Raw genomic sequence first — 10,000 nt, 5'->3', positions numbered from 1 at the left:
GGTGTGGGGGTGTAGCGGTGTGCGGGTGTGCGGGTGTGGCGGTGTAGCGGTGTGGGGGTGTGCGGGTGTGGCGATGTGGGGGTGTGGGGGTGTGCGGGTGTGGCGATGTGGGGGTGTGGCGGTGTGGGGGTGTAGCGGTGTGCGGGTGTGGGGGTGTAGCGGTGTGGGGGTGTGGCGATGTGGGGGTGTGGCGGTGTGTGGGTGTGGGGGTGTAGCGGTGTGGGGGTGAGGTCTACAGTGCAGTGTACGTGATGGTTTTCATGCTCCCTTCAATTCCAAAGATTATTTGTCATCTTCAGAGCAAAGGATTTTTAAAAGTCAAACCCACAGTCGCCACTGCCCCCCCCCCCGCCTCCTCCCCCCAAACCCTCCCCCCTCCCCTCTCTCTCTCTCTCTTTCTCTCCCATTCCCCCTGATTCTCCCCAGCTCAGATCAATACCGTATTGATCAGCTCTCTCTATCACTGGCCAACCAGACTAATCACCGCCACGCAAGACCAACAATCTCCCTCCTACTGTAAAACCGCAACGTTTCCACAGGGCTCCCCTCTCCCCTCCGCCCTCCTCTCCTGGATCCTCCAAACTCCTCTGCAAAACCACTGCCCTGAAATGTGCGCTTATATTATGGCAGCACAGTTTCATATTTATGTATATTTATGTATATGTATATATGTATATATGTACAATCTCATCTTAAATGTCTGAGGTTTCGTAGCTGAACATTCTCTCCTGCTATCATGTATCATGTGCGACGAGTGTGTGTATGCGTGTGTGCGTGTGTGTGTGTATGTATGTGTGTATGTGTGTGTGTATGTGTGTGTGTGTGTGTGTGCGTGTGTGTGTGTGTGTGTGTTTCCCGTCACAGACAGACCGTTGGATGGCCGAGCAGACACACGCACGCAAAGCCGCCCGAAACAGCAGCAAAAAAAAAATGGCGCCAGGAACCGAAGTAAACACAGATGGTTCCTCCGTCCGTCCTCTTCCCCATCTTCATCCCTCCCCCTCTTCCGCTCTCTCCCTCCCCTTCTCCATTTTTCTCCCTCTCTCTGTTCATAGACAATGCTACAGGCAAAATCAATACCTCCCAAGAAAGGAAAAAAAGGCAGCCCCATATTTTGTGTGTGTCTGTGTGTATAAACATGTATATAGACATGTGTATGTGCATGTATTTATGTACACATGTGTATGTATGTGTGTGTGTAAACATGTAGACATGTGTATGTGCATGTGTGTATATTCATGTACTTATGTGTACGTGTGTGTGAGTTTCTGTATGTATCTGTTTATATGTGTGTATACATGTATATACACATAGATGTGTATTTGGGTATGTACATGTGTGTGAGTGTGCATCTGTGTGTGTGTGTGTGTGTGAGTGTGCATCTGTGTGTGAGCGTGTGTGTGTGTGTATGTAAGTCGCTCTGGATAAGGTGCCTGTAATGTAATGTAATGTAATGTAATGTGATGTAATGTAGTGTGATGTGATGTGATGTAATGTAATGTAATGTAATGTAATGTAATGTAATGTAATGTGATGTGATGTAATGTAATGTGATGTAATGTAATGTAATGTGATGTAATGTAGTGTGATGTAATGTAATGTGATGTAATGTAATGTAATGTGATGTAATGTGATGTGATGTAATGTAATGTAATGTAATGTGATGTAATGTAATGTAATGTAATGTAATGTAGTGTGATGTAATGTAGTGTGATGTAATGTGATGTAATGTAATGTAATGTAATGTAATGTAATGTAATGTAATGTAATGTGATGCAATGTGATGTAATGTAATGTAATGTAATGTAATGTGATGTAATGTAATGTAATGTAATGTAATGTAATGTAATGTGATGCAATGTAATGTAATGTGATGTAATGTAATGTAATGTAATGTAATGTAATGTAATGTGATGCAATGTGATGTAATGTAATGTAATGTAATGTAATGTGATGTAGTGGCAGGCAGCCAGTGTACAGACGGGATAAGCCATGCCGGGCTGGGCCGTACTGAAGGTATTCTCAACAACTGCACTCAATAGCAGGCGAGCGCGCCGATTCGGACACGGTTGTTAAAAACAGCACAAGAGTCACGTGACCTCATTCTGGTCACGTGACCTCATTTTGATCATGTGACCTCTTTTCAGACAAAGCACCCTCCTCACAGCTCACCAGGTCACCGTGCGCTGCTCCTAAGTATTTGAAAAAGCTGTCCAGCGGCCTGCACAACGGTCTCTCTTCCGTCTGCGCAGTCACAGCGCGCACGCGAGCGCTTACGTACTAGCGCTAGCGCGCAGACGAAGCGCACGCTCTCGCAGGAGAAAGACGCTGCGCATACATGCATGCGCAGGCGTACGCAGCCCGTCTACGGAGCAGCGCAGTGTGTGATCGCCGCCCCCCCCATGGCCCCCCCTCCCCCCCGCCCCCCCACCCCCCCCCCCCCCGGCGACGCCCTTCAGAAGCACCTCTCCCGCCGATGCGATTCTGATTGACTCTCTGCAAAACAACCGCGAGCGTCGCCCGCCCCCACTGCCCTGTCAATCTGCCCCCATCTGTGCTCCGATTGGGTAAGGGGTCCTCCGTTGATCGAGCGAGGTGCCCTCCGATTGGTCGGCAAGGGTCCTCGGGCCTAGGCCGGTATTGATTTATCTGTGGGTATTAGGAGATCAATTAATCCCCACTGTGTGTGCGTGTGTGTGTGTGTGTGTGTGTGTGTGAGAGGCCAGATAGGAAAGTAGTGTTTGATTCAGGACAGCTTGTTTCTGTCCGAGAGAGATAAGAGGCGACCCCACCCCCCCCCCCCATCCCCCCCATCACCCCCAACCCCCCCTCAGGTATGTGTCAAAACCTGAGACTCACAAGGCTGACCCCTCCAACATCTCCTCAGACCCCACCCGGGACAGAGATTTGGGATTTGGGACTCGCACCTGTCCTCTTTCAAAACAGACAACACACACAGCGCAGGTGTGTAACCCCCCCTCCCCACTGATCTGCATATTACACTTCCATTCATCCGGACGTCATCCATTTTAAGCGGCTAGTTTAGTACCTCAGACTATATCCAGCTCAACCCATTATAATTTGCTCTGATGGATCCCTTATTACTGATTTCTCTGACATCCATTCTACCGCTGCTCTCCACCAGGCCGGCCAGCGGAGGAGGAGGGGCTCCCCCTCTGTGCCCAGGTTCCCCCAGCGGTGGCTGGGGCGGCGCAGTGGGAGCACAGCCGCTTCGTCCGCAGGACGGGTCCGCCCGCACCGCTTCGGTCTCCGGCTCTAACAGACGGATGCAGCGCAGAGCTCTATGCCTGTGACGGGAATGTAAAGCGTCTTTCGTGACAGTGCTCTGCGAGAAGCACAGCACAAATAAACCTGATTGGCCTTCTTGGTGTTCTCTTACAGTCTAAGTTACATTACATTATATTACATTACAGGCATTTAGCAGACGCTCTTATCCAGAGCGACTTACACAACTTTTTACATAGCACTTTACATTGTATCCATTTATACAGCAGGATATATACTGAAGCAATGCAGGTTAAGTACCTTGCTCAAGGGTACAACGGCAGTGTCCTTACCCGGGAATCGAACCTGCGACCTTTCGGTTACAAGCGCAGTTCCTTACCCACTGTGCCACACTCCGTCCAAGTCCGCTGGCAGACACACGCACAGGCACACACACATCAGGCACACGCACACGTACAGGCACATGCACAGGCACACGCACACACACACGCACACATACAGGCACACGCACAGGCACAGGCACAGGCACACTCCCTGGACCACAGTGTTCAAGCTTTAAGTGCTTTAAGTGTGATTTATGCTGGAGCACTTTGCGGGCCAGTTTGGGGGCCACAGCAGCATTGTTGTTTAGGGCCCCCACATCCCTGGGGCCCCGGCCCTGCTGTATGTCCACTCTGGACAGGAGCGGCTGCCAAATGAACATCGCTCGACGTGCCGTATTACGAGGGTGTGACCCCGTACCCCAGGGCTGGGACAGGGGCCCGCTGGGGCAGGGGCCTGCTGGGACAGGGGCCCGCTGGGACCGGGGCCCGCTGGGACAGGGGCCCGCTCGCGTGTCCAAAAGCTCCGAGCACATGGGAACGGGCAGGGCTCTGCTCTGGGAGGACGATACCGCGCGCGCGCGACGCTACGAGCCAGAGCTACGCTAGCCGCGAGACTTCAGGCCTTCGATTGGCTACCAGGGGGCTGTGGAAACGGAGCGCTCGCGTAAAGCAGGCAGAGCATTCATCTTCTGTTGCCATAGAGATTATAAGACTGAACGATTTTCTTTTTTTTTTTTTTACTAGTCATGCTGAGAGAGAGAGAGAGAGCAGTGGAGGGGAGGAAGAAAGAGGGGGAATGGAGAGGGGAGGGTAAAACGGCTGGCCTGGAAATGCGGGAGAAGGACGGGATAGATGGATAGAGACAGAAAGAAAGAGAGAGACAGGGAGAGGGAAAGAGAGAGAGAAAGAAACGGAGAGAGTGAGAGAGAGAAATACAGAGAGAGACAAAGAGAGGCACAGAGAGACAGAGAAAGGGAGAGAGAGACATAGAGAGAGAGAGTGAGAGAGAGAAAGAGAGACACAGAGAGAGAGGGAGAGAGAGAGAGAGAGAGAGAGAGTGCTAATGCCTCTTTTTCAGTGTAAATAAAGAGTGGAGCTGGATAAAGGCTGTTAAGGGAGAAATCATCCAGGGCATGTGATGTAGGACAAGCACTGACTGCAGGCAGGCAACCAGGGGGATCAATACCCGCTCAATACACTCAACACCGTGTGCGTGTGTGTGCGTGTGTGCGTGTGTGTGTGTGCATGTGAGTGTGTGTGTGTGTGTGCGTTCATGCGTATGTGCGTGCGTGCAGGTGTGTGTGTGTGTGTGTGTACATGTGAGTGTGTGTCTGTGTGCATCTGAGCGTGTGTATCTGTTACCCTCAACACCAAACCCCATGCAGTGAGTGTGTGTGTGCGTGCGTGTTTGCATGTGTGTGTAGCTGCCATGTGCATGCGTATGTGTTAACGTGTACAATTACATGCTATTTTGCCACCTAGAGACACAGCGGTGGTCAGACCCAGGAGAGCCACAGTCACACACACGCACACGCAGTGTTGCCGGGGAGACAGTGATGCAGCACAGAAAGGGTAGAGAATGCAGGGAGACAGACAGGAGAAAAGTTTTAAAAAATCTAAACAGAAAAACTCAAACTTCAAAACACACGCAGACAAAAAAAAAAAAAACCTAAAATAGCAGCCAAATAATTCTAAGTCACTGACTCTCACTCTCTCTCGCTTTGGGTGAATTGCCCCCCCACCGGCCCCCCCACAGAATTGATCGACCATGCCTTTCTATTCCATCTCTTCCTCTGTCGCTTAGCAACCACAGTTCTAGTGGGTGTGGAGGATATTTTTTTCTTTTTTCGTTTGACCAGTTGGGACATGTTGCCCAGTGTGTGGTTCCGACAGGACACCAACATAAACGCGTTTCCTCGCATGAAACGCGTGACGTGTCATGCGCCGCGGTACGCGTACAAAACGTACTCCCGCGTCAGAACGCATTCGAGACACATCTGCTGAGCTGCCGGAAGATCAATCTGACCTTTATTTAGAATTGAGAGCTCACAGAAAGCTATCACTCTCCAGCCATTACTACCGGATATCACAGCTGCCCCTTAACCAAGGAAAAGTTATATTTTCTTAAATCCAAGCTGGTTTTAAAAAATAAAACGTTTCCTGGGCTACGGGGCAGCTGGGATATCCGGCAGTAATTGCTGTATAAAAGAGGGAGGAGCATAAAACACGCTTTTAAAGAGTAAATAGTTTCGGTCAGCCTTGATAAGAGGCCTGTATAGGTTGCGGCTTCAAACTAAACATCTAATCTGACAATGTCTTCTTTCGACAGGACCTCGTTACCCCGTACGCGTTATATAATTGATAAACAGACACATACAGGTAGACCATGTTTTGAAGAGACACACTGTGTTAAACCAGAAAAAAAGAAAAGAAATATGACCTCAAATTTATTCATACCTTGACCACCACAGGAACTTAAAAGCTAAACTTTCCAAGAACCAGTAGTCCCAGAATTACCCAGGCTGCTGAACGTGAAAAGAAAATGCTATTTTGCTCGTGTGTTGGTAAATCAAAAACAGTCTCTGTTACCCCCAACTTCTGTTGTCGCTCTACAAAAATATGATCCAGACCCACACTACTATACCGCCCAAGCACCTGCCCCTTTTACCCCAACTACCTGACGTCCATCTTTTTCTGTTGTAACACTTTACATGTCAATAAAATCTAATGCTTAATGACTGTTTTGCTGCGGTTGATATATTTTGAACAGGAAGTGGGTGTCGCAGTTTTTCTACATTGGCGTGGCCTTATTTCACGGAGCCACCGTCCCAGAAAAGGTCTCCGCGCGGCCGTGCTGGCTAGAGCTCACAGAGCCGCACTGAAACTTTTACCCCGTCAGAAAATATTCGGCACTGTGCTTTTTAATCATCGCGTTTCATTTTATTAGTTTAACCGTCGTTTGTTGTTTACAATGGTATTGTTTACCAGTTACTGATGTCCTGACAATCCGAACTGCTTGCAATTTAGTTTTTTTTTTTTCGCACTTTAATTTCTTCTTATTTACCCTGATGGGGGGGGGGGGGGGGGGGGGGGGGGGGGGGGGGGGGGGTGGGAGGGGAGGGGGTGGAGGTAGAGACACAGTGAACAGCGTTCACAAATACGAATACACAAGAGTGTTCGAGACATAAGACATGAAAACCGACAAAACGGCAAATAACTGTGACATTCAAATGCTTCAAATGAAATTTAGGCTGTCACACGAACACGGGAACATCCGGGTATAACAGTGCAATCACCGCAGAAGAAAGAGAGGAAGACATTTTACAGCAGGATTTAACTCTTAAACCACCCCTCGTTCACCTGTAAGCCATTTAAATGTTTTGTTGAGATTTAAAAGAACAGCGTCAAGAGCTATACAACCAATCTCAATACTGTAAAACGCAGGTTAAAAGTAGTTGGAAAGTAAGCTTACTTATAGTAATGTACTATAACGCACACACACGTATCGTCCTCTAAATGTCATTCCCCATGAAATTCAGTCAACTGTGAAAATAAGGCATGATTTGTACTCCATAAATCCCGTTGTGGTTTTTAAAAATAATAAAATCTGCAGTACAGGTTTTTAGATCATTTTTGAAAACAGGTCGTCGAATGTAGTGCTTCAAGACCTCGTCCGTTACAGTGCGTTGACATACCCTGTGACAAATATCATAAGGCGAAAACTATTTGTTGAAACAGAATTATGATTATGAGAAATTGTATGAGAAAGCATAAAGTTAATAAAGCATTCTTGACTGAGATGAAATTTACGCAGCAAATGGTTTTCTGTTCAAACCTGGCCTCTAATCAAACTGACCGCAATACATAAACACATACCACCAACTGTTACCCGCTTCATAAATAACACATGAAGTATGAATTCGGTGTTCGCTATAATGGTCTAAAAAATCGTTGCGTAAAAAGTGCTACAGTGACACGTGTTTTAAATTTGCTACCTCAAGTTGAGAGCAAACCGATTGCGGTTTGATTGAATTGTGGACCTTGTCTCTCTTTTTTTATGGTGAATGGGAGATTTGCCAACCTGATACGGAGAGATATTGAATCATTAACATCGGCTCTCGCGCGCCGAATTCGCCATTTCTGACCCTCTGGCCTAATGCGCTGAGCATGGCTCGCGCCGACCTCTTCGGGCTGACTTCGAGCCACTTCCCGACCCGGGCTCTAGCAAAAAGCTGCAACCAATCGCTGCTAGAGAACAACAACAATAATAATAATAATAATAATAATAATAATAATAATAATATTCATCATCATCATCGTTGTCGTAATCAGCATAATCATACTAACAATAATAATAATAATAATAATAATAATAACAGGATTTTGACGATTACTTTCTAGTTTTTGGGGGTTTTTTGTGCACCGTTCCGCGGCCAAAAAGGTGAGGGGTGAGGTTTGCTGGGCACTTGCAGTAAAACACTGACACAAGCGCACGGCACAGGTCTATCTTGCTTGTCTTTTTGTCTGATACTCAGACTCTTCTATAGGCCAAACTACATTACTCATATCAGCAAGGTGTTTAGAGGGCAAAGCAAACGGAAGCGGAAAAATGGAATAAACCCCTCCCGAGGTTGCCAACGCAACATGATAGAACACTTCAAGCTTGGCACGTAAAGTCTTCATTAGCGAACGCTTACGCGTGACATCGATTATTATCGATCATAATTCTTTATGCAAATTATAATTATTTGTGTGGCAATTACTCTAAATGCTTACAAAAAAAATCTTGAGCCACCGACTGCAAAAAAAAAAAAAAAAAAAAAAAAAACAGAAAAAAACAACAGCAGCATACTGCAATGCGGAATTTGTTAGATAGGTAAAGTTGAATTGACGTCACTGCGCGTGAGGCCAAACCAAGAGTAAGAGAGGGAGAGAGAGAGAGAGTATTTGAAAACGTTCAAACCAAAATTTATAGCATACAAAACTACACAAAAAGTTAAGATTCAGGCCCAACTTTGCGCTTCTTCTGAATACGTCAGCAAGTATCTGACTCGGGCCACGAAGGTGTATTTGCTGGGACAATCCACAGGGATTTTGATAGTGTCTAAATGGCTCACGCGTTAGCCTACAGACTCTTATTTTGACCAGGTCTGGTAAATCACTACTCAGTTGCATAATGACACCCCTTTACGGGCCGTCGCACGAAGTTAAATGTCTTGAGTTCAAAGCAGCAATGAAGTGTGAACATCTCCGTTTCTTAGCGGCATGTGTGTGTGTGTGTGTGTGCGTTCGCGCCCGCGCGCGTGTGTGTGTATGTGTGTGAGGAACAGTTGCTTCTGGGCATATTTGACGAATAAACATTCAAAATCTTACCGCTCAGCTCGTATCTTAATGCAAAGTCGTGCAGAAACAATATTTAATTTAGTTTTTGGTAAACAGTCGGAACGGCCGGAACGGCTGGTTAGTATACATGTCTTTTGCAGTAGTATGGACTCTCCTCAATGCACTAAGATTATTTGGTGTGGTGGGATATCGGAGTTGTTTTAATCTCACCTGTTACCCGGGAAACCGTTCAGCCACATGGAACGCAACTTTATTTAGTGATGAACATTTTCTTCAAGCTATACAGGGGCGCGTGGGTCCTCATCTTGGACTTCCTCGCGCTTTGCTGATATATTTATGATCCCACCTAAAAATATATATATATATGGTCCCCTTTGGCCCTCAGTTACAAGTGGCGCGTGCATTACCCAACTTCTCAAAGTATGTCAGTTTAAAAACTTTCACGGTTCAGTGAAGGGATGATGTAACTTATTCAGTCTGAGTTATGGGGCGTCACAATGCGGTTAAACAACTTACACAACACAACAGACCCCCTAGCGTCGATCCCCCTCGATTTATAAGAAATAAGCACGCCTTTGTTAATTAAATTTTAGCTCTGGATTTATAGTATTTTATGTGCGCATGAAGCATATACATACGAGACAATAAATGTTAATTTTAAAATGTATGCCCGAAGGAACAATTAAGGAATAACTGCTACAACTGAAATTAGGCTAAAAATAACATTACAAATTTAATGAATATATAAATATAAAGCGTTTGTCATTTTTTTACCCTCTAAAAGCCAGCATCTATAAACCTACTTTGTTTAGTTTATAGATGCTGGCTCTTCTATAACTGAAGTCTCTATATTTGTGGTACTACTACAACTTGGGACCTTCAATTTTTCAATGACAATAATAGTTCGTACATTGATAGAAGTGCTCTGGTTGGACAAAACGACGTTTCGAAACGAGAAACGATTCTGTTCTATTTAATGGCGAAGTGCACGTATGTAAGGTGTAAAATATGCATCCAAAATTTACAGCGGAAGAGCCTGAACCATGAAACCACAAAATACGAATATGAAAAACCAGAGAAAACTAAGA

The sequence above is a fragment of the Anguilla anguilla genome, chromosome 6 (assembly GCF_013347855.1).
Source record: "Anguilla anguilla isolate fAngAng1 chromosome 6, fAngAng1.pri, whole genome shotgun sequence".
Lineage (NCBI taxonomy): Eukaryota > Metazoa > Chordata > Actinopteri > Anguilliformes > Anguillidae > Anguilla > Anguilla anguilla.
Note: the sequence above shows the minus strand (reverse complement) of the source record.